Source organism: Camelus ferus, chromosome 11 (assembly GCF_009834535.1).
Source record: "Camelus ferus isolate YT-003-E chromosome 11, BCGSAC_Cfer_1.0, whole genome shotgun sequence".
NCBI classification, from domain to species: Eukaryota; Metazoa; Chordata; class Mammalia; order Artiodactyla; family Camelidae; genus Camelus; species Camelus ferus.
Genome location: NC_045706.1, coordinates 11,164,396 through 11,189,647, shown reverse-complemented (window position 1 = coordinate 11,189,647; position 25,252 = coordinate 11,164,396). Strand labels below are relative to the sequence as shown.

The 25,252-nt window shown below is 46.7% G+C and overlaps 1 protein-coding gene and 1 long non-coding RNA gene across 7 annotated transcripts in view; one reads left to right on the top strand and one right to left on the bottom strand.

Annotated features, from left to right (window-relative positions):
• The window catches only part of GRK5 (G protein-coupled receptor kinase 5), a 203,128-nt gene that overhangs the window by 21,911 nt on the left and 155,965 nt on the right, over nucleotides 1-25,252 (top strand). The window lies entirely within an intron of this gene.
• Nucleotides 1,779-23,267, bottom strand: LOC106730728. Of its 4 annotated transcripts, none has more exons than XR_001367188.2 (4): nucleotides 22,932-23,267; nucleotides 17,028-17,171; nucleotides 13,033-13,121; nucleotides 1,779-2,484 (listed from the first exon to the last, which is right to left on the bottom strand). It is a non-coding gene; the product is annotated as an uncharacterized LOC106730728 (long non-coding RNA). The 4 variants fall into 4 exon arrangements; XR_004323764.1 differs by having other exon boundaries at nucleotides 17,028-17,167; XR_004323765.1 differs by lacking the exon at nucleotides 1,779-2,484 and adding an exon at nucleotides 6,810-7,694.

Here is a 25,252-nt window from a genome sequence, read left to right as displayed (position 1 = left end):
CTGAGCTGGGAAATACCCAAGTTGAAGCTCCAAGGATGCTGTTTACAAGTTCTTACAGGAAAGACTATTATGGGCGAGCGCTTAATGGATTGTCTGTCTGTCAAGGGAAGAGAGGCTGGGGTGGGGGAGGGCTGGAGTTAAGATGGAAATGGCTCAGGCCTCGCATCTTGCATTTCCTGCCTTTCCTTTTACAGTCTGCCTGGGGATTAAAAGGCCAGGAGGGGAGCATGCTGAGCTCAGGAGTGAGAGAGAGAGAGAGAGAGAGAGAGAGGGTGTGTGTGTGTGTGTGTGTTGTGTGTGTGTGTGTGTGTGTGTGTGTGTGTGTGTGTGTGTGTGTGTTGTGTGTGTGTGTGTTTCATGTCCTGAATATTTTCTGGGCCCAAAGAGGGCTTTCTGATCTGCTGTGGAGAAGGCACCCTGTACAGTGTAGGAGGCTTCCTGGGTGGAGGGTGGACCGGAAGGAGGGGTGCCAAGCCCTGAATATCTCAGTTAAACTTTGGACTGACTCACCCCAGGAGGTGGCACGATTTCCTCTGAAGGTTTAAAATAAAGGGCAGAGATTCGATTCCATCTGGAATGATGGGTGTGGCCCTGCCCAGCAGCTAGGATGGTCCCTGTGATCTCTCCAGCCCTCTTTGTTCTGAGACTAGACACCACCCTTCACTGCCTGAGAAAATTCGAGGACTGGAAAGGTTTAGTCTCAGTACATTAGAATTACTGCTAGAAAATAAAGATCCTTAAAGCCAGATTCTTTGCCTTCTTGGGCAACAAGCGGGAAGACATCTCTCTTCTGTCAGATACTCAAGCTCCAGGGTCAGAGAGTGGAGTGAACAGAATACTATTCTTTATTTAAAAGTGGACTCTGTGGCTGTTGACTCTTCCACGGCCCAACGTTAATGTACCTGAATGCAATTTGCTGTCTGGAAGTGGTGCACCGCATTCTCCTGGGCCCTGTCGAGAAATGGTGACAACCCTTCCCCCTACAAAGAAGGGTGATCATATGGCCATGTCAGGATTAATAGTGTCCCCTTTCATTCTTAAAAGGACTCCTGTTTGGACAATAAATTACATGGTCACTCTACCATGAAAGAGCAGGAAAAGACTCGGAAGAAAACTTTGTTTGGGAAGGCAGTGTTGAAACCAAGGCATTTGAAAAACATGATTTTCTGTTTAAATATATATGATTCTTTTTTGTAATCTAAATGACAACCTTCAGAATCTGACTTCTTGTTGGAAAGAGAGGAAGTAAGTTTTATTTTTGAGAAAGCTCATTCAAACAAAACAAAAAAACAAGTAGAATGAAGTAAAAGCTTCCTAGTCGGAGGCCTGAACCCTGTAGGGGAAGTAGGGGCTGAAGGAGGGCTTGGAGCGGCCTTCTGTCCACGTGGGCAGGCCCCTAAGCAGGGTTTTGAAAGGAAAGAGGATGCAGAGAGGTCCATGACTTGATGCTGCTTCACTGGAACATCCAGGAATGCACATGCCCAGGCCAGAGCACCCTGCGGTCAGAGGGAATAGGCTCATGCCAGACTCTTGGTCCTTTGCTGGGGCCACTTGACCATGGTTGATTGCAAATGTAGGGATTAATGGTTGAAAAAATCTGGGCTCTGAGGTTATAGCTCAGTGGTAGAGTGCCTGCTTAGCACGCACAAGGTCCTGGGTTCAATCCCCAGTACTTCCATTAAACAAGATAAATAAATAAATTCACCTAATTACTTCACCCCCTGCAAAAATTTTTTAAACAAAATCTGGGCTCTAGTCACTGATGCTAAAGGATAAACTGAGATTAAACATTTAGGAGTTTATTGGAGCAAAAATCAATTCCAACTGGGCAGTGCCAAACCAGAAGTTATAAGTGTTATAAGTGTTCCTGTGACAGCAGCTGGGGAAAGACATAGGTAGAGAAAGTGAGGGAGCAAAGAATGGAGATTATTTGACTGACTGTCACTTAAAGCCTAGTTGGCTGTTTCTGACTTAGGGTTTGAATTTCATAACCTTGGGGTATTTCCTGGCTTACAGTTTGCTTACTCAGGCCTCCCTCCTTCATTAATGTAACACTTCCTAGGCGGAGTGACCTAGAGCAAATGGTTCTCTTCAGCCTGGGTTTCCTCATCTGTAAACTGGGGATGGTACTGCCGCCTAATTCCAGGGCTTCAGTGAGAACAAATGGAGAAGGGCAAAGGGCATCAGTGAGCTAGGGTGGGCCATGCTGATGTGAGGGGTTGGCCCGTGGCCCCCATGTGGTCACAGGAGGGCTGCGTCCTGTGGGCAAAGGGAGGTAGTAACCCTGGAGCAATTTCATGTCGGGGACATGTGACAGATGGCCTTCAGCGCTCTCTTTTCCCAGCCCTCTCAGCAGCTGGCAGGTCCAATGAGGCTTCGCCAAAATGTTCAAGAAGCTTGTCCTAACATGGGTCTTTCTGCAGATTCTGGCCCGCACTGCTGACCACAAACAGCTCTGGGAACTTCAGAATGAAGCTGGCGTGGCTGTAGAAAGAGGCAGTGTTATATATGATTGTGGAAAATGGTGTAGTGTGGGCACTTAGGACATATTCATTTATTTATTTACCCTCCTAACAAACAGGCACAGAGCCCTGCTCTGGTCCCAGGCACTGGGGCAGTTGGTGTGGCCGGGCAGACACCTTATCTATCTTGATCTGGAACTTGCCTCCTTGAGGGAAAAGCTTGCAAAGAACACAACTAACTTACACTATGTTAAAGGAAAAAATAAAGACCAAGAGGCCGAATATTGAGCACTGAGTGGGTAAGTTTACTGCTAAGTAGGGAATCCTTAGCTCTGAGGTGTGAGGTCCAGCAGGGAAAGGAATGGAGTAGGGCTTCATAGCTAAATGCCTCATTGACAGTGGGAAGACAGTCTCACTGTGCCTTGGTGCCAGGCTGGCAGTACCTGGGCTTGTTGATTAGGTGGGCACCTGATTGGCTCCTGCATGACAAGGGCTGCCCATGGCATCGTGGTGCCTGGCTGGTTGTCTGCTGCATGCAAGATTTGCCGAGGTAGGCTTATGGCAGCCAGAGAGGTCTGCATTGTATCAGCAGGCTGGGTAGCCAGGTCAGGTTTGTCTCATCTAATGGGTTCTGTACCCACTAAAGGTGAAAAATTTTTTTTTAATTAATTTATTTTTTAAGGTGAAAATTATTAAGATAACGTAGAAACATGGAAACTAATATACTCCTTATATACAAGGAATAGAACATGAAAAGACCACAACTGCAGGACTCAGAAATCCTTGGGTAGCAAGTGACAGGAACATAAATTAACCAGCTTAAACAAAAATGACAATTTATGGCCTCATGTGTCTGGGAATCTAGGGTATTGCTGGATTTCTGGATCCAGGATTCTAACGGTGTCCCTGGGGTTTCTTTCTGTCCCTCACTGTCAGTTCTGCTGGTCTCTCCTCCACTCAATTCTTGGCTGCTCAGGGGTTCCCAGAGCAGCTCTCTTAGCAACTCCAGTGCAAAGAGAGCATCTTTTTTGAAAACCAGCTGGAAAGTCCCAGAAAATACACTTTTTGGTAGCACAAAATCACTTGCCTGCCCTGTGGCTGGAGTTGGAGGAAGGGAAGGATGGAGGCGGTCAGGTGGCATGGCTGTTACAGAAGGGGAGGAAGGAGTGCCAATGAGTGAAAACCATGACTGTCCACCAGCTGTGTAAGAATAGGCACCTCCTAGTAGCACCAGAGACTCATCAGTAACGTACATGCTTGCATGGGAAGAGCTTGGATTTAAAGTCGTTTTCAGTCACAAAAGTCAGTGTTTAAATAGAATAGTCTGACCCAGAATAGTCCTTTCTGTCACATGATTGGGACCAAAATAGACATACACTTTTAAGCCTTGATCCTATGTACCAGCGTTTAGCAAACTTTTTTTCTGAAAAGGGCAGATAGTAAATATTTTAGGCTTGTGGGCTATGTGGTTTCTGCTGCAACTACTGAACTCTACCATGGCAGCTTGAAAGCAGCCATAGCCTACACCTACACAAATGGACGTGGCTGTGTGTCAATAAAAATTTATTTTTAACAAGTATTGGGCCAGACTTGGCCCACAGGCATTGTCTTGCCAACCCCTGATATAGAAGTCTGAAAATCTTATATTTAAATAAGCCATATTACACTGCTCTAAAGTAAACTGTGTATTTGCAAACCGCATATCTGACAAGGGATTAATATCCAAAATATATAAGGAACTCCTATAACTCAATAGCAAAAAACAAAATAAATCAATTGAAAATGGGCAAAGGAGTTAGATATTTCTCCAAAGAAGACACACAAATGGCTGACAGGTGTATGAAAAGTTACACAGCATCCCTAGTCATCAGGGAAATGCAAATCTGAGCCACAGTGAGATAACAGCTCACACCTGCTAGAATGGTCATTATCAAGAAACCAAAAATAACAAGTGTTGACAAGGATGTGGAGAAATCAGAACCCTTGTTCACTGTTGGTGGGAATGTAAAATGGAGCAGCTGCTGTGGAAGACAGTATGGAGCATCCTCAGAAAATTAAAAATAGAACTACCATATGATCCAGCAAGTCCGCTTCTGGGTATTTATCAAAAAGAATTGAAATTAGGATCTCAAAGAGATGGCTGTACACCTATGTTCATCGAGGCATTATTCACAATAGCCAAGAGATGGAAACAACCTAAAAGTCCTTTGACAGATACCTGGATTAAGAAGATGTGGTATATACATACAATGGACTATTATATTGCCTCGAAAAAGAAGGAAATCCTGCCACATGCAGCAACATAGATGAATCTTGAGAACATTATGCTGAGTAAAGTAAGCCTGTTACAGAAGGACAAACACTGAATGATTCCACTTATATGAGATATCTAAAATAGTCACATCGATAGAAGCAGAAAGTAGAATAGAGGTAACCAGGTGCTGGAGGGAGGAGGGCAGTGGGAAGTTGCTGTTTAACAGGGGGAAAGTTCCAGTTATGCAAGGTGAGTAAATTCTAGAGATCTACTGTACACATTGAACCTGTAGTTAACAATACTGTATTGTGTACTTAAAAGTGCGTTAAGAAGGTGGACGCCATTTAAAAAAAACTATATCTATTTCTGTATCTAAAGTAGGTCCCATTTTTTAATTTTTGCTTTTATTTCTATTGCCTGGGTAGACTGCCCTAGGAGAACATTCCTAAGATTTATGTCAGAGAACATTTTGCCTATGTTTTCTCCTAGGAGGTTTATCATGTCTTGCCTTATATTTAAGTCTTTAAGCCATTTTGAGTTTATTTTTGTGTGTGGTGTGAGGGATTGTTGTGACTTCACTGATTTACATGCTGCTGTTCAGTTTTCCCAACACCACTTGCTGAAGAGATTGTCTTTTCTTCATTGTATATTCTTGCCTCCTTTGTCGAAGATTCATTGACTGTATGTCTGTGGGTTTATTTCTGGGCTCTCTGTTCTGTTCCAGTGATCCATAGGTCTGTTTTTGTGCCAATACCATCCTGTTTTGATTACTGTAGCTCTGCAGTATTGTTTGAAGTCTGGGAGGGTTATTCCTCCAGCTTCGTTCTTTTTTTTTTTAACATTTTTTTAATTTAGTTATAGTCATTTTACAATGTTGTGTCAAATTCCAGTGTAGAGCACAATTTTTCAGTTATACATGAACATGCATATATTCATTGTCATATTTTTTTTTCACTGTGAGCAGCTTCGTTCTTTCTCTTCAGTATTGTTTTGGCAATTCTGTGTCTTTTATGATTCCATATAAATTTGAAGATTATTTGTTCTATTTCTGTAAAAAATGCCCTAGGTAATTTGATAGGGATCACGTTAAATCTGTAGATTGCCTTGGGCAGTATGGCCATTTAAACAATATTGATTCTTCCAACCCAAGAGACTGCAATACCTTTCCATTTCTTTAAGTTATTTTTAATTTTCTTAATCAGTGTTTTGTAGTTCTCCATGTATAAGTCTTTCACTTCCTTGGTCAGATTTATTCCTAAGTATTTTATTGTTTTGGATGCAATATATCTCAAATAAATAGTATAACAGTTTATTTTCTGTTCCCAGTGTAGTGGGGGAGCATTTGGAAAACATAAAATTGACCCCATCACAAAAGCAAGAAATTATAATTGCCCTATCCGAAGGGGCAAGTAATGTTCCACCATAAATCAATCAACTAGGAAATGGCCACATGGAAGACATGGCATCTGAAGGCCACAAGACAGCTGGATGGGTTCAAACACTGGCCAGGATAGCTGTGTTTTTGCCAGTTTTGGCAATGCATACAGTTATGTCATGAATCTGGGACTAGTGTGGCGTGCCCAGTTGAGATTTAAAGCTCCCTCCTGGACCCTCCAAATCAGATGCTGCTTGGTATTGAAAACATTCATTTTGGGGTCAACAGAAGGCCCTCACAACTCTGATGGGAACGTCACCTGAGAAGACCTGTCTCCTCCCAGATTTGCATTTTAGCACCTCCACATTCTGCTGTGGCAGCTGCTGTTTTAATGGACACAGAGAGACTGGCTGAGGGCTCCACTGGGGTCTGCTACAGATCTGAGCAGAGTCTGGGATCCTGGGGTCAGAGTGGGATCTTGGACCTTCTTGTTCTGCAGATGTGATTGTGGGGCGCACAGAGGCGGCCTAGAATGCGGGGTCTGCATGACTGTCATCTACTCCAGGCCTCCTACCCAGGCCAGAGAAAGGCGGAAACTCTGAGAACATTCCATCTGAATAAGATGCGTTTAATAAGAGCCCTGGAAAATGGTAAAGCTGGCTTAGGGAAAGGGAATGTGCTCTTTCATATAAAACAAACAAAAAATGTGACTGTGGGAAGCATCCAAAAAAATAAGATGACCTGGAGGCTGGATTTAAAAATTGGCACTGAGGGAAATCTCATTTCCCCGGTTGATGACTCCCCCTTTGGCTGTGCTCATGCCAGTTGAGCAAACCAAAATAACTTCATAAATTAAAGTTCATGCAGGCAAGAAAGCTAGGCCTGGAATATCACACACCAGATGCAAACCTTGTTGGCTTTGTTTGCAACTGACATCCTTGGTTTGAGGGTTGATGTTGTCGAGAGAAGGTTACGTTATGCATATATGCAATTAAAAAAATCACCATTGGTAGACAGGGAGAGACACAGCTGTGTTCACTTATAGTTTATGTCACCTTTGTTGCTTGTTTTCCCTTCTGGAAAGAATGTCCACAGTAATTAATTATAACCAGCTTTTTTTTGGTACGTGGAAATTGCTCAGAGAGCTCAAAGTATGTTAGTAGTAGTGCCTTGTCACTAGGACCTCCATTTTTTTTCTCTTATTATACAAGGAATAGAAGGATGCATTTGGGATGTAAAAGGTTCAAATTATAAAGCAGCATACATACACAACAGAGTTCAAAATTCCCTTCCCCTCCATCAACCCACTGCCCTCCCTGGCCATGAAGGCTTCCTCTTCTTTCTAGACCTCTTTCTTTATGTTCACTATTGATATGTCTGCAAACAAGTGTGTATATACATATACACAATACACCCAATTAGTTTTATTTTTAATACACGTATAGGGCCATGATGTATGTATTGATGCACAACTTGCTTTTTTCACTTAACACGTCCAGAGCTGCTTCTGTTCGATCCGTGTGTGCATGACTTTTTAATGCTGCAGCACATCCCATAATATGCATGCGTAATTATTGAGCCATTTTTTTCTTCCTTCTTTTTGCTATTAAATGAAGTAAAGAAAGCATGAGATCATGACTGCCTTCTGGAACTAGATTGCTTGGCTTTGAACAGGACTTCACTGAGGGGCAGTGTCTGTGTGTGTGTGTGTGTGTGTGTGTGTGTGTGTGTGTTACCCAGGGCAGTGTTGGTGAACTACAGCCCTCAGGCCAAATCCACCCTGCTCATGTTTTTGTATGGCCTGCGAGGCAAGAATGATTTTCTTCTTTTTAAGTTGTTGGGGGAAAAAAAATCAAAAGATAAATGATATTTCCTGATATATGAAAGTCATATGAGATCCAGAAGTCAGGGTCCATAAATAAAGGTTTGTTGGAACAGCCATGCTCTTTTGTTTACCTGTTGTCAGGGGCTTCTGTCATGCTACAACAGCAGAGCTGAGTGGTTGTGACAGCAACCATCTGGCCCACCTAAAATATTTACCATCTGGCCTCTTCCTGAAAACATTTGCTGACCCCTGACCTAGGGCAAATTACTCATCTCTCCATGTCTCCACTTTCTTTTCTGTAAAATAATCATAAAACCTACTTTGTAAGGTTCAATTATTTAATGTATATCAAATAAATACCACATGTAGAATATACCAGATTATAATGTGTCAAGTGTATGTGTTTAAGTTACACATAAAGGCTTTAGAACTTTTTAAATGCTCCATTAAGATTAGCAACTCTTGCAGCATCATTGTTCCAGCATCATTATCGTACCTTTTTGTGCAGACCCCCGGGAGGACACTGCAGACCCCCGAAAGTGGAGATTGCAGTCCCCCGGGAGGACACTGCAGACCCCCAGAAGTGGAGATTGTAGACTCCTGGGAGGACACTGCAGACCCCCAGAAGTGGAGATTGCAGATGCCTGGAGGTGGACTTGGTGGTGGAGGGATGTGGATTAAGTGCTACCAAATCGCTTTGCAAAAGGACTTCACTAATTTTTGCCCCCAGAAGTCCCTGCTGTCCCACATTCATGACCAGGCTGGATAGGGACTCACAGAATGGATAAAATAACTGAGTCTGAGGAGATTTGAGTCCTGACAGGCTCTTGAGAGGCAGAATTTCCCCTCGAGCACTCTGGGTCGACCTTGCCTGGAAAGCTGTCTCCTCAAATCAGCACATGCTCACAGTTGTTGAGTGAGGGCCTCCTCCGGGCTGAGCCCGGGGCTCATACATTCTCAGTTTTAGTTTTCACAACCACCTCTATTTTCCAAACGAAAACTGAGGGGCTCGGAGAAATTTCGTAACTTGCTGGAGGTCTATAAACTTTCTACGCCACTCCTTTACTTCCAGGAAGGGATAAGGTGATGTCAGACATGCCCCATCCTCTCCCCTCACTTTCCCAAATCAGCATCTTGATAGCTGGGTAGGAGCTACGTGGAAAATTGGAAGTGAGCTTCAAAGCGAGTGGCTTAGTCACAGCCCAGTTTATCTCCTCTTGTTCTAAGTACAGAGAATTTGTCATAGCGCCCGTTACTATATTTTTCATGCCCCGGTGTCACAGTCTGTGCTGCTCAGCCATGCTGAGAATGATGCAGTTCTAACAGATAACTCTCCTTGGGGTGAAATGCCTATTTTTAGGTGTCTCCCGGCGCGCCTGTCAAGGGCCTTTGCAACAGCATTTCTCATGTTCCATTAGCACGTCTGCAAAACACGAAGCAAATTACCCAGATATTCTTGACCTTGCGCATGAGGGGAAGAATGTTTCTGGTTTTGAGTGTGTTTTCAATGACGAACATCTGCATTTTTTCCTTCCTCACTTTTTTTCTCCCCTCTCACACTGACGTTAAGAAACAACAAAATGCTGCTCACCCCACGGTTTAGTTGTTCTCTACGAGGAATGTGAAACATTTGACAGAATTTCCTGGAGGAACGAAGACCCCCCATTCCCTGATTAAAACCACGTTAAAACAAAAAGCAGGCTGTATCCAGAGCCCCTGCCAGAGTGCTGCTTATTCGATCCAGTGAAAAAGGCAGCACACGTTGGATGTTTGTGGCATCACGAAGGCCTTTTTGAGATGCTTAAACTTTTTAAGAACATACTGAGAACTTCCTCTTAAAGGCTGTCTCTACTCCGAGTTATTCTCCCAAAGGTTGGCCTTCCTTCCTGCACCCCAGTGACTGACAGTCGTTGCAATGGATGAAAAGCCAAAACTTCCATTCTGACAGGCTGTGAATGTTTATCTGAAGTTGTAATTGTCTACTCCCATGTTAATTTGCTTGCTATCTTATACAGCGGAGATGAAAGGGACCTGGGGGAAAGAAAGGAAAAGAAAAAAACCTTCTTCCCACAGGTAAGTATCTAAAGCAGGGCTTGTCAGCCTTGACACTGTTGACATTTGGGGGCCAGATAATCCTTTGTTGAGGGGGTGGGGCTGTCCTGTGTTTAACAGCATCCATAGATGCCCAGAGCACCCCCGTAGTTTTGACAACAGTAAATATCTCCAGACACCGCAGATGTCCCGGTGTTGAGAGGCACTGGCCTCGATCCTGGTGGTCTTGAACTTGCACCCTCCTCCCTTGCCCTGCGCATCTCCCACTTGCTGCTCTCCCATGAATGGGAGGCGTGTTTTCTTTTTTTCATCCTACCCTTATGCCTTGAGATGTTGCTACATCTGGACAAGTGTGCCAAGCTCAACCTGGGTCCAGGGACATGGCATAAGGCATGTGGCTTGGAGGGCTGCAGTGAGCCCTCTCCCTGGCGGGTCCCTGTGACTGCTGGTCTGCACGGCATGCTGGTGCTGCTTGAGCAGGAGTGCAAGTAGCAGGACTGTCTTGGAGCCAGGTGTGTGGAAGGGAAAACACCTGACTGCCAGCCCCAGCCTCTGGTCCTGGTGGCATGGGCAGCTGGCGGATCACTGGGCTCTGAGCCCGGCAGCCCTGGCCTGTGATGGGCAGAGAGTGCCCTGTTGTTTCCCTTTTTGGAACCTGAGGGCAGAGATGATGAAGTTCCCAGGAGAGGCTCAGCTGAATCCCAGGGAACGGAGTGTAGCCCTTTCCCAGTGCCAAGGAGTGGGAGGCTCTATGAGTCTTTCCCTGGGATGTGTGGCTCCACTGGCCCCCAGAGCCCCGACTACTGGGTGCACCGGTGACACTGGGGCGCTGGGGGGAAGGGCACTGGACCAGGAGTCATAAGACCTGAGTTTGGTTTCAGTTCTACCCTGAGTATCAGCGTGACCTTAGGCAAAGCGTTCCTTCTGGTCCTTGTGTTCCCCATTAAAGCCACTGTCCCATGTTCCTGTAGAACATTCTATACTTCTGCTTATCTCCTGACTTACAGGCAAAGGTGAGACTGTTAAGAGGTGGAATTGTGGCCTTCCTGAATTTGCTTTTAGTTGTGAGTTCCTGACTAGTGGGGGGTCAGTGAGGGGCTTAGGGGCATTCATTTGTTTTTGCCTTATGTTTATGGGGTCTTAGTGAAGACCCCAATAAATAACATTTCTCTTCCCTGAAGATGAGAGATGAGGCCATGGTTGAAGGTTTGAACTTTGGAATGTGCCCAGATTTACTTAAGTCTTCCTCTTCCCCTGGGGCCAGTAAACCAAGTGTCTGAAAGGCCAGGAGTTCCTCAGGGGAATTGACAGACACTGGAGGGTGAGGGTCATTGTCAGTGTGGACTGCAAAGGCCCTGTCCCACGCCTGGTAGGGGATGCTGGCCTGGCTTTCACTGACGGTCTCATTGCTCCGGGCTGGTTTCAGACCCTGGCTGTCCTAACCTGTTGGTGAGGGTGCCGTTGCCATGTCCTTCTGAGCCTGCAGACGGTTCAGCAGTGACAGCCCAGGGATGATGCATTGGTGTCCGCACCACCCACAGCCCCTCAGCGCTCAGTGGTAGAGCTCCGTTGTCGATTACATTGGCCAGTGGTGGAATCCCCAGATTCCAAGGAAAGGTATGGGGGATTGGGGCAGACATGAACTGTCTCGGGTTCAGGGTTGCATCAGAAAACTTTTCACATTAGGTCACTGATGTCTGTTTCTCCTGTCGTGGTGGTCTCCGCAGCCCCCTGGACCCTGCCCGTGGGAGGTTTATGGAGGAGAGGAACAAGCCTCCCCCGACCCTTCAACCAGAAGCCTGGAGTCCTCGATGCAGTTGCTGTGTTTTACGTGCCTCATTGACTGAGTCCAAGCTCTACATGAGCCTGGTCCCTGGTGTGTGATGCACAGCTTCTCCAAGGCTGGACCAGCAGCCCAGCTCCGTCCCTTGCACACACCCAAGCTTGTTTGGATGTCATAGCTCACCATAAAAATGGTGCAAGTGGCCAGCTCTTTCTTCACTGTGGCTCTGGGCAGCCCAACCCAGCTCTCGAGTGGATGTGAGGCCTGAGAGTGAACTTCTTTGTGAATAATGACACAATTTCACAAAAATGCAATATCTCCCAGATCTGGCTTCTGGAGCTTGGCCTAGGGGAGGGGGAGCCTGGCGGTTCTTTGCCCCAGGGGTGTGTGTGTGTGTGTGTATGTGTGCATGCTTTTCCACAGGACACATTTATTTTCACATGCTTGTGTGGACTGTTTTGGGGGAGTCCCTTGGGGAAAAGGAGAAAGAACAGAATTCTGTGACACCTGATGGAAAATATGCTTTAGTCAACAAGGCTGATGTGTCTTCTCTGACTCTTGCCTTTAGACTAAACCAAACCCCAGCCAGAGAGGATAAGTCACACATTGGGCCTTCTGAGCTGGTGACTGTCCCCCCTGCAATGGCACTGTCTTAATTCTAATCATTTTGGAAAAATACTTTCAGAATCATACAGTGCTTCATTCTGGGAGGAAGTGCTGAAAGGTTATCTTGGCCAAACACCCCTTTTTAAAGGAAGAGAAAACTGACGGCCAGAGAAGACCCACGGCCCACTCAGGGTGGCACAACTTGAACTTGAATCCTGTCTCTTCATGCCCAGAAAAAGGTTTTGTCTATTCTGCGCTCTTTTAGTCTTCAGAGAGTATATTGTGCTACATTTCAGGCAGTATTTTATTTTCTACTCTGGTCTCATTCGTTCAGTCACTCTGAGTGTCACATATGCTCTGGGGTCTGGGGACGTAGTGGTGAGCAAGGCAGACCTGGCCCTTGTGCTCTGGGGGCTCAAGGTCTGATAGGGAAACAGCTGTGATCAAGAAACTATGCTGGGATGTGGGCAGAATCGGAGCCCCCGCCCCAGGAGTCACTGGTCACCCCCCAGCCCCGTCTCCTCTATTCTTTTCAGAAAGGCTCTGAGGATTCAGAGAATTTAGGGAACTTGGCTGATGTTGGCTTCGTGGTTGAGGCCTGTGTGTCTGGGGAGGTGGTCCTGGGCCGCAGCACCCCCCACTCCTCCCCACTCCCACCTCCACCCATTCCCTCACCTTCTGAGCCACTTTCCTTGGACTCTGAGGTCATGGCTGTAAGTTTCTGGTACTGAGGGTTTGGCCTTTGAGCACCTTTCTCTTCTTTCCTTTAAAAAAAAATTGAGATAATTCACATACCATAAAATTCACCATTTAAAAGTGTACATTTCAGTGATTTTTTTTTAGTGCATTTACCATATGGTGCAACCATCACTACTACCTAATTCTAAAACACTTCTGTCACCCTCAGAAGAAGCCCTGTACCTGTGAGCAGTCACTCCCCATTTGTGGTGCCTCCGGGCAGCCTCCAATCTGTGTTCTCTTTTGCTGGACATTTCACATAAATCGATCATAGAAAATGTGGCCTTTTGTGGGGCCTTCTTTCATTTGGCATAATATTTTCAAAGTTCATCCACGTTGGAGCAGACGTCATGCTGCGTTCCTGTTGGTGGCTGAGTGCTATTCCATTGTGTGGTGGTACCACACTTTGTTTATCCATTGATGCCCCTTTCATTTTAACTCCAATCACAGCCCCCTGATGTCTCCTTGAATTTTCTGGTGAGCGTTTGGAAGTTTTTTCTAATCTGTCTCGTGGAAACTTTGGTCAACATTCTCTGCCTGGCGAGCTGCCTACACTGGCCTAAGGGGGAGCTAAAGCAGTGATTTTTGAGTTAGATTTTTAATCTCCCCCAGCTCCCCAAATCTGATATGACTGCCCTGGGGGAAGTGTTGTAGGTGTGAGTATGTCTTGTCCCTAGAGAGCTGGAGCAAAGTGGCTGAGCCCACTGATGAAGGGATGCTGTAGGTTTAAAATTTTCCTCATTTGTTTCATTAGGATAAAAAAATTCACCTTTTTAAAGTGCACAGTTCTGCACATTTTAACAAATATATACAGTCATGTAACTACTACCACAATCAAGAACATTTTTATCACCCTCTGAAGTTCCTCCAGAGTCCTTTATAGTCACCACTTCCCCCAACCCCCAGCTTCTGGCAACCATGGATTTGCTTTCTGTCCCTATGTCTTATCTTTACAAGAATGTCGTATAAACAGAATCACACAGAATATAGTCTTTGGAGTCTGGCTTCTTTCACTAAACATAATGCTGTTTGATTCGTCCGTATTACCACGTGTATCAGCTCCCTTTTATTTCTGAGTAGTATTCCATTGTTTGTTTATCTGCTCCGCAGTTGAAGGACATTTGGGTTGTTTCCAATTTTGGGCAATTATGAATAAAGCCACTGTAAACATTCATGAACAGCTTTTTGTGTGAACATAAGTTTTCGTTTCCCTTGGGTAAATATATAGGAGTGGGTCAAATGGTAAGTGTATGTTTAACTTTATAAGAAACTTCCAAGCTGTTTCCCAAGGAGCTGTAGCATTTTGCGTTCCCACCAGTGATGTGTGAGCGTTCGTTGTCTTTTATTACATTCTAGTCCCTCAGATTGATCAGAGCCAATATATATGTTTGGCTTTTTTATTTGCAAGGTACAAAGACCTACTCTGTTTACCTTACCTGTTTTAGTTCAGATTCCACCAGAAGTAGCCTCTGAAGCAGTGAGTGTAGTGTAAGTGGTTTATCTGGGGGGTGGTCCCAGGAAACACCAGGAGGGGAGTGGAGAAGTGAGAGGAAAAGGAAGGAAGCCAAAAAAAAAAAAAAAAAAAAGTGTGCTGTCAAGCAGTTTACCAGTTAGGGCGGCACATGCTCTGTCCCCATGGGAACTCTGAAAACCAGTACAGAACACAAGCCTGAGGTCTCTCCCACCCAAGGGGCCAGGCAGCTGGGTTCTGTAAGCCATCCCCCATCAGTCACTAGCTGAGGACTGCTGCCAGGGTTCTGTTCATGGCCCTCACAGCTGCCCTGTGTTCAGGGGCAGCTGGCTCTGGCAGACAGTCACAGGCGGAGGGCTTTTGGAAGTCAGGCCAACATGTGACAGTCAAGGTGTGCTTTCTTCAGGTAATAGACGGTTCCTTCCAGCTGTTCCCCATGGGCCCTCTTTCAATACGGCTCTCTCCACTGGTGGCTTCCCTCCCTACTTCATGATTTCTGCTGTTGCGTCTCTTCTTATGTCCCCACTACTAACTGACCCACTCTGTCGAGTTCAGTCCCCCAAAAGAGAAATTGGTTGGTAAGTTAGTCACTGCCTCTCTATTGGGCTGAGCCTTCAATGTAGATCACCCTGTAAACCTTCTGGCTGTCCGCTGGCTGCCCTTGGTTTAGGTGGCCTGGCCTGGGCCAATCAGCTGTGACCAGGGAGGTGAGTGAGAGAGTCTGGAGCCTTGCTGTCTAATAGAACCTTCTGTGGTGACAGAAGTGGCCTTTATCTATGCTGTCCAGTGTGGTAGTCTCTAGCCACATGTGACAACTGAGCACTTAGAATTGTGGCTGGTACTAAGGAACTGAATTTTTTACTTAGTTTAATTTTTTTTTTAATTTTTAGAGGGGAGGTAATTAGGTTTATTTATTGTTTTAGTGGAGGTAGTGGGGATTAAACCCAGGACCTCGTGCATGCTAAGCACGTGTTCTATCACTGAGCTATACCTTCTTCCTCCGAATTAATTAATTTAGTTTAATTTTAATTAAATAATACTTAAATTCACATAGTGGCTAGTGGCTACTGTATTGGATAGCACAGTTCTAGACCATGGGCCTAGAAGTGGTCTTGGCCTCTTTTGTCTAGCATGCAATGTGATGTGACAGAACATTTTCTAGAGGTCAGTGTTTTAGAAAGCTAATTAATACCTGTTCCAAAATCTTTGTGATTCTGACTCTGAATTGAACTCTTTTTTCCCCCATCCGCTTCAAGAGTTGGAAATACCGTCACTTTAGGCAATGAAGTTTAAATTGACCCAGTGATTTTTTGGTCTAATTCTGCTATGAGCCTTCTTTGACATATTTGCATTTTATTCTCAGAAGCTGACTTTCATTTTGTAACTCACTCTGATGTTTGTACTATGCCTGTTTTGTGTTGTCAGATGTATGTATGTGAGTTCTTGATTTCCCCCCTCGCACGTGGAGACACTTGGCAGCTGATCGGGGCCCACCAGGTAGTCGGGCTAAAGTCATCCCTTGGAATTTGGAAGTGCAAGTTGCGTTCCTGACAGCAACCCAAGTGTGCATGTCTAAAGTCAGAACCTAACTTGGTTCTGTACCACCTCAAGATTATATATGAATGTCTTAAACTTTTGTGTTAGTATTTCTTTGCCTTGACTTCAGGAAATGACCAACAGACACCTGACAAAAATTCTTTCGGTGTCATTACAATGGAGCTTCAAGGAGCATTGGACAGGGAGTCAGGAACCAGGTTTCTTATTCAAGCTATGCCACCGATCTGTTGCCTTGTGGCCTTTAGCACTTGTCTGACCATTGTTTTCTTCATCTGTAAATATGGAGTTTTGATTAGACCTGCATTTTACAAACGTTCATCAAACACCATGGCAGAAAATGTTAATAGGTATATCCGAGAAAAAGCGTTCAATGGTCAAATATTTGGGAAAATACTGCTTACTACATCTTCTTGGATATTCCCAATGCACATTCTTATATCAAAGGCTCCAAGAAGTCTGCAGGGGAGTAAAATATTCTTTTTCACTGTATAAATCAGATTTTTCAAAATTATTTGGGTATGGAATCCCACTGTTTTTTCTTTTTTTTTTTGGACCATCTCTTGGCATTTCCTAGAATACTGTTCTATAGACCCCATCAGTGTGGGAAACAGGAATAGGTGATTTTTAAACCTTTCTAGCGTAAAGGTCTGAGCACGTGGGTAAACAGGAAATCGAGTCTCTTTTCCATCATGCTCTTGGCTTTTCCTTCTCAATCTTTACTCCTTCCCGTTTGTCCCCTGTATCATAATCTGGTTGATTACTAACTGTGGGACTCCTCTTTTTCCATAACACACATTCTGAGAGAGCTGGTGGGACGCACATTGGAGAGACTCATGGTGATGCTTTTCTCAGATGCCACTTGCCCCAAGAGGCTCTGTGTTCGTTACCAAAATGTGCTGCTTACCTGCTGCTTCGGGTGCCGCCCACTGGCGTTTTCAACTGGTTCCTGTGTCATTTTGCCGACTGGTTCTTCTGAATTTCAGCAAGGTAACTGTGATTAGGTTAAATCTCTTTCCATTTCAAGTGACAGAAGGTCAACTCCAACTAGCTTAAGCAAAACAAATGACAGAGGAATCAACCCCAGGGCATTTAGTTTAGTTTGGCTTAATCCTGGGCGGGGCTCAAATGATGTCTTCTACTAATTGTCCTTCTCTGTTTCCTGTCTCCCCCCTCTTCTAGAGCTCTTGGTTCTGCTTCTCTCAGAGTGTTGGCTTCTTTCTTTACTGACACAGCTCATCTCTTTCCCCGTGATGGGAAAGATGGCTGTGTCTTTAAGATTTGCCATCCCCAGAAAGAAAGAATTCCTGTGCCAGCCCCAGTAGACCAAACATCATTAGAGCATACTGATTGGTCTTGCTTGTTTTTTGGGGGGGGGAGGAGTGGTAATTATTTGTTTGTTTGTTTTAATGGAGATACTGGGAATTGATCCCAGGACCTTGTATGTGCTAGGCATGCACTCTACCACTGAGCTATAATCTCCCCCTTGCTTGGGTTTTGCGTCCACACTTGTGAACAGGGGTTGGGGTTCTATGAGACATATGCAGGTGGCAGGCCACTGATTGGCAGCATAACATAGTAAGTAGGGGCAGGACAGTTCTTCAGCAGCAAGAGGGGCCCTGGGTGGACTCAAACAACAGTTATCCACTATCAATGCCCACTTCCTTTTCCTGGTGGCTTGGGGTGCCCTGGAGCAGTCACGGTATGATGTGTCCCTTTGATTTTCAGTTTTCGCAATTGTATTTTGGAATTCAAAACTTGATCAGACAGAGTAATTTTAGGTTTGAGTCTGCAACTTCAACAGAGGCCTCTTGAGCAAGAGGCCAGATAGAGCTCGACCACCTTTGTAGCTGTGAGGCCAGAGGTGTGCTGGTAAATATTTAATAACCGGCTCTCTGGGTATAAGAATGTCCTGATTTGTAGTATCTGCCGATTTTCGTGGTGTAAATATTCCCTCCTCAGCTGGCTTCAAGCTATCAACCTGACGTCACTCAACAGGGAGATGGGAAAAGATGTTTGCAACTGACATGTGCCTGTGTAAGCTGGTGCCAGCACAGCACAGTGTGAGGTCCACCAGGAAGCCTGGAAGCCTGGCAGAGGTTATCAGATTCGTAGCTTGGGCTGTTGAGGGGGAAAGATAGAGCAAGACCAAAAAGGGAGAAATTAAAGAAGAACCGAATGCATTCAGCAGGCGGTTGAGTGGAGGTCAAGGGTGGAGGCTGGGGTCAAATGAGGAGCCAGATGACCTGAGTTTGAATCTCCACCCACCGCTTAGCTGTCTGACCTTGAATAATTCCCGTAACTACTCTGTACTCAATTTCCTCTTCTGCAAAGTGGGAAGAATGTTGAGGCTCCCTTGAGATGATGCACAGGATACATTTAGCACAGGGCCTAACCCCTACCAAGCACTGAAACATTGATTGTTATTATTACTGACCACAAATTATAATTTGTATAGGTTCTGAGGTTCCAAAGAGGAAAGTACAAATCCTTCAGAGTCTAGCTGGCAAGGCAGGTTCCAAGATGCCTTCCATCTTTTTGTGCTGCCCCGATGCTGGCAAGTGGGGGCTTGCAGCAGCCTCTGTACAGCAGCAGCCTTTCCCCATCTTACCCTCCCTGCTGGGAACCCAGGAGCCTTCCCTCTGTGAATCAAGCACGTGTGCCTGGTCTCAAAGTACTCCCCTCCTGCCCATAATTTTTGGGGCTCTGTACATATGTCAGGATCTGTCCCCCTGTTTTCTTTCTGTTCCTTACTTTCCTTCGTCTTCTTAGCTCCCCTATGAGTGAGGTATCACCAGCCTTGTTTTACAGATGAGGAGACTGAGGCTCAGGGTAGAGCAGGCCTTTGCTGAGGCTCCTGGGCAGGGGAGAGGAAGAGCAAGGATTTTCATTCCAAAGTTAGGGTTGTGGGCTGAATGTTTGTGTCCCCCAGAATCCAGATGTTGAAGCCTTAACTTCCAGTGGGATGGTATTTAGGAGGTGAGCCTTTGGGAGGTGATTAGATTTAAAAGGAGCCCTGAGAGTGGGGCCTTTAAATTCGAGTCCTTAGCTGAGCCTGGGGCCACCTGGAGTCAGGGGACATCCCTGGCTTCTCCTAGGAGGATGTCCCAAGGTGGAAAACAGTGGTGTCCATTGTCTTGGGGAGGTTTATTTGAGGCTGCTGTGGGCCTGAGCAGTCTGAATTCTTAACCCACTTTTAGAAACAATGCTGGTTGTTTTTAACCAAGGAGAGTCCTTCCTAAATACTAAGCCTCCATCCAATGAGCTTTTCTTTCCCTTTTATGACTTGTGTGCTTTTAAAGATGAGGAAGTCTAAATGGTAAAGCTGTAGGGTCAGCCAAGGAAACACGCTATCTAATCCTTGTGGCTGGGATGGGAAGCAGGGGAAGTGGGTTCTACATGGAGCCAATGAGGCTTAGATGCGTTTTCTTATTGGGTAGTTGGCTGAGAAACCAGAAGACCTTTTCTGCTGCTTTCCTATGGGGCCAGGATTTAGCCAGTTTGGTGGGGTTGGGGTAGGGGTGGGAAGATGTGTTTTATTTTCTGGTGCTGGTTTTAGATGGGTCCCTGTGCCAGCTTATCAGTCTGGGGGCTGGGTCCATAACTGCCCAGTAAGCTGGGCACTGGGCTGCAGGCATTCTCACCTTGGCCAGTTAAGGGATTCCTAGGCTGGCAAGGTGCTGGAGGCTGAGCTGACTGGGCTCTGATTTAGGGATTGAGGATGGTGGTAAACTGAGGTAAACTTTTAGACCAGGTCACGTATGGGTGGCCTTTTGCCTTCTCTTGGTAGCTGTGGTGTGAAACAGCAAAGCTGTTCAGGGATCTTCCAGCTGCTGGCAGGGGGACTGCCAAGTGCCTCAGTGAAGAGCTAGGCTTTAGCACTAGGGAGCCATAGAAGGTTTTAATGCAGGAGCAGCTAGCCATTTAGAAAGCTGACCCTGTGGACCCAGGTAATTTTCATGAGCTACAAGGGGTTGGACCCTGCAAACCATGAGACATCCTTTTTCTTCCTTTTTGTAGCATATTGCTCTGATTCTGGCATTTCTCAAACTTTTCATTCCCTTTCTAGTCCAGGCCCAGGTCCCATGTAAGTACTCCAGACCCTCTTGTTGGTGATTACTTCAAATGAGCAGTACTTGGGATGTGACTCTGGCCTGCAGGGACTGTGTGCTCTTTTCTGTTCTTAACTCTCTTGTTCTGCTCACCACCTGGCACTTACCCATTGGTTTTTATGCACCAGTGTGTAATAAGTGAGTTCCATTTAGGCTGGTTTGGTCTCAAGGAAGGAAGCCCCATAAGAACCAATTCCAATAAAGGGAGTTTATTGTACAGATACAACAAGCATCTCAAGACAGGCCTGTGAGGGCTCAAAATGGGCCAGAAAATAAGGAACAAAGGCTGCTCTTTCATTATTTCAGGAGTTTCTTGCTGACTTAGCACCTGACCCAACAAGGAAGCCCCATCCCCAGGCTGTGTGATCCTGTGGCTCTCATGTCCCCACAGCTGAATTCCCCGAGCTATTGGGGTTCCTGGGACAGAGAGCTCATCTACCCTCTCCAGGGTGCAGGAACCAGCGAGTCAAGGGATGGGAGTCTTGGGTCAGACGTCTGTCCCTGTCCAGGCAGGCCCATGGTTGGCACTTCTCACTGACAAACCAAGATGGGGGGAGTGGAGGTGAGGGTAAGGGGAGGGACTGGTGTAGGCCCTCACCTACTCAGGAGAGGTGCTCATGGTCTTTCAGCTGTTTGGCAGCACCAACAGGAACTCATCCTGCTGCTCTTAAACAGTGCTTGTGATATGGGGAAAAAAGCCCTTTACCAGTCTTGGATCCTGTAGCTAATGGGTCCTACAACTGCTGTGAGCCTGAGTTTTGTGCTCCGTGAAATTAAGGGGTCAGATTAAATGGACTCTAGGAGAATTTCCAAAACTGTGGTTCTGATAGAGCCTGGTCCCAACTCAGCCACACAAGTGGTGATGTGGGACTGGGGAGGCTGCTAAGGCGTCTGCCCAGCTGGGTCCCGAACCCCAAGATGCAGCCTCACAGGAAACAGGGTCCTCTGAGGCTGGGAATAAAGCCAATGGAGTTCTGCCGACACGAAGAAGAGCAGGACAGGGTGCCCTCGTTTATGCTGATGCCCAGATGAGTGTCTTCTCTGAAGCCCACCCAGGCTTGGTACCTGCAGGGTGTGTCACCGGGTGGCATAGGATAAGGTAGAGACGACTGGTGCCACCCCAACCCGTGTTCTGCACCTGGGCATCGCCCACACCCCCATGTGCTCTCCCAGATGGAGATGTTTCTTTGTATTTGTCATTTCTCTTCTCACCTGCTTCTGAAGCAGCAGATGGGAAAACTGAATTAGCAAAGTCCGTTTTCAGACAACCTTTGTGTTCATTAAGTAGAAATAATTGGATTATTTAAAAACAAAATCCAACATAGCATATTTCTGGTTTTCGGATGTGCTGTTTTTCTGTACAAAGAAGCGAATTTGCTGTAGAAGTCCCAACTTAGCTTCTGGTAGACCGCACGTGTGGGTGTCTGCAGTTGGTCCTGATGTCTGAGGACCTACCTCAGTTAGTGCAGCTCCATCAGTGAGCTTGACCCCCTCGGTGACGTGCATTGCACAGAGGGGGCGAGAGTTTGAGGTTGGAAGTCTAAGTGGCCTAGGCTTGAATCTTAGCTCTTCTACCAATTAGGGTCTCATATAATTTCCTTGAGCCTCTATCTTTTCATCTGTACAATGGGCATAATAACAGGGTTGTTGAGATTTAAGTCTTTGACACATGGCACATGATAAATGCCAACTGGTGTTGTCCCTGTCATCTTGGTCATCGTCATCCTCATCATCTCAGGACATGGAGGAGAGATGGGTGATGGATGGGTGTACTGTCTCTTTAGGCCCTACAGGATGTGTCCTGGACCCATCTCAAGATGTGGACCTGAAGGTGGGGTTCATTGTCTGCCGAGGCCTGAGCCCCAGCTGGCCTCACTCCTGGGTGATTTGGGAGTGGACCCAAAGGGGGAGCCCTCACTGGTAGCTGAGTCCCTGTGGGCCCAGAGGCCCCTTTCCAGAGGCGAGGTGTGTTCTGGCTCCTTCTCAGGGTAGAGCTGGGGCCTTAGTCATGGGCAGATCATAACTGTACCTTATTCTACACTCTCCTGGGCAAGTTTCTGTTTGGTCTCTAATGGAAACGTAGACCCGAGCAGGCATCATTTCTAAACAAAGAGGGACTTTTCACAGGAAATTTGTAGACCTGACACCTACTTGCTTGCTCTCCCGTGGTATGACTTGCTTGGGAACAATAGACAATGGTCATGGCCTGCTTCCTGTGAGGAGGAAGAATGGGCACAGGTGGGTGTCCAGAGGCCCAGTCCCCAAAGAAGGGATTTCCTGAGAGTGTCCCACAGCCCCTTAATGTGTTGGCCCTGCAACAAGAGCAGTGAGGGCTCACATTATTGAGGGTCCCCATGGGCAAGCCCTGTTCTGAGACTTCACATGCTTTAATGAATTGATCCAGAGAAGGTGATCAGGACTGACGGGCATTGCCAAATTCTGTTCAGACCTCTTCCCCGGACCCATCTCAGAAGAGACCTGCCAGCTCCAGGCGGGGGATGGTGACCTCTGGGGCGGGGGGCAGCTTGCCCTTGCCCACCCGCTCTGCCAGCAGCACCTTGCACCAGTTTCCCTGCCTCACCCACTCCTGCCGTTTGGCCTCCTGTGAGTTCCTTCTGTGTCTTCCTACATTCTGGTCCTGCTACCTGGACCCCCTTCCACCCTCTCCCTGCCCTTCACCCATTCGGTTCCTCACTGACCTTCAGAGTTTGGCACAAACCTCATCTTCTCGGGGCAGCCTTCACGTGCTGTCCCAAGTAGCTGGTTTCCTTTGTGGGCCGCTGCCAGCCCCGTTATCTTCATCACAACCTCTTCCTGTTCATGTCTTCCTTTTCCAGTGTTCACCAAAATCTGTAATTGTACATTGGCTGGTTTTCTTGTGCAAAGTCAAGTCCTCCCCAGTTGGACCATAAGCTGGTTGGTGCGGGTCTGGTTCACACTGCCCGCGGCTGGGTCTGCAGCACCAGGCCTGGCTCAGACACCCTCACAAATCCGCTGGGTGAAATGTGCAGATTTCACAATGTGTGTGTTGAGGGGGCGGGTGTCTCTAGGTTTCAGAGGTTCCTTCTGAGAGATGTGGAGTAGAGAGTTAAGTATGGAATTTTTATGTAAGACAATAGGCATTTTCCTCCCAGCAGCTCAAACTGCAGAGTACCTGGTATACTCGTTCAAAGAAAAAAAAAATCACTTAGTTCTTAAAAAGGCTCTGGAAATTTCATCTGCCTTTGGGTGAATTGGCACGTGAGGCCTCTGGAGCAATTCAAGTGTGGAATTTGAACTCTACCCTCCCTCAGAGAGCAAGGCTGAAGCGATAGGACGAAACGCATGTAAATATCATGCGTGTTATTATTAGTTGTAATCTTATCTTTGTTAATAATAATAACAACAGGGCCCGCCTAGAAGTTGCTGAATAATAGCAGACAGGCGCTTTCCTAAACTCACGGGTCAGACGGAACTGTGGGCCCTGGGGAGGCGCCGACTCTGTTAACACTGCTGGGAGGGGTGGCGCGTTCAGCCGGAAGCCCCACCCTGGGCACATGTGTTCCGCCACATCCTCCACGCCCTTTGGGGCTCTGGTCATTCAGAGAGGCGCCCTGGAGGCCTGTGGTCTCCCAAACACTGGCCTGGCCCCTTTAAAGGGTCTTCCAGCCCCTCCTCCCAACCCAAGCTGCTGGCCCAAGTAGGGGGTCTGCAGGTTTGGGACCCACAAGGCAATTTCTCTTTGCAGAGATTTTGCCTGACCATTCCCTTCTATTGTTTGCTGCCCCAGTGACTTGCTGAAACCATGTGTTTCCTACAGATTTTATTTGCCTGCATTGACTTCTTTGTTTTGCTCTAATAAACAGACATTTAGCATATACAGATCTGTGCACTTGACAAAGAGAAATCTGGAGCCCAGGACCGGGTGGCTACACTGAGTCACCCGCTCCTGGAGTCTGAAGACCTTGGCTGGTCCAGAACTCGTAAATGACTCATGCTGTCAACGCTGGCCCATGCGCAGAGGTTCAGTTGCTGACTGTGGTGATGGAGGGCCAGGTCGGGCCTCTGACTGGTCAGGAGGAAACCCATATTTGAGAACTGGGTTAGTTGAGGTTCGGTCCCAGCTCCAGCACTTTTAGCAGCTGTGTGACTTTGGAGAAGCTGTTTACCTGATCTGTGTGTATTTCTTCATCTGTAAAAACGGTGCCTACCTTGGTGGGAGGCTGAAAGGAGTTAGTATTTAGAAACCGTCCGGTACGGAGCCTGGTGCTGACACGGGCTAGCCGCTCTTGTTACTTGTCTGTTGGGCTCTGTTTTCTGGGCTCTCTTCGGAGATCCTATTGGGAAAGTCTTTCCAGTGGACCCAGTTGACCCAGAAGTCGAATCAAGGTGTTCATCACTGTGGGTTGATGTTATCCTCCTGGATGTAGTGGTGATGGCCTGTTCATTAGAAATGGTTCAGAAGGTTCTGACCATCTGCCTTATACAGGATGCATGGATGCTAAATGGGAAAAGACCTGGGTGGCACCCTGGCGCCGGCTCTTACCAGCCACGTGAACTTGGACGTGCTGCTTATCTCCTCTGAGCATTCTCATCTGTGAAATTGAGCGTAGGAACTCCCTCTTTCATAGGTGGCCATGAGCATTAACTGTGCCTGTTTGTAAGGTGCTTAGGTGGGGCCTGGCACAGAGCCAGCACACAGTGGATGGGGGTTTTGCCCTGACTGATGAGCTGCACCTGAAAAGGCCAGCGTTCCATATCCTTGGAAAGGGCATTGGAAATACAAGAGAATCTTGAAGAAACTGAAGTGGTGGGGGTGTGGGGGGCAGAGGAGGTGATCATAGCCTTTAAACTTCACAAGACCTGACCCCATCAGATTGTCTAGGTTGTTTGTGGTCCAGCTCATAGAACTGGAGAGAGAGGAGGCAAGACCATTGCAGAGGGACCTAAGCTGTCCTGGAGAGTGGATTCCTGTTCCAAGAGGGCTTCAGGCAGAAGCTGGCCGGCTGTGGGGAGGGACAGGGATGTGGCAGTCTATCTT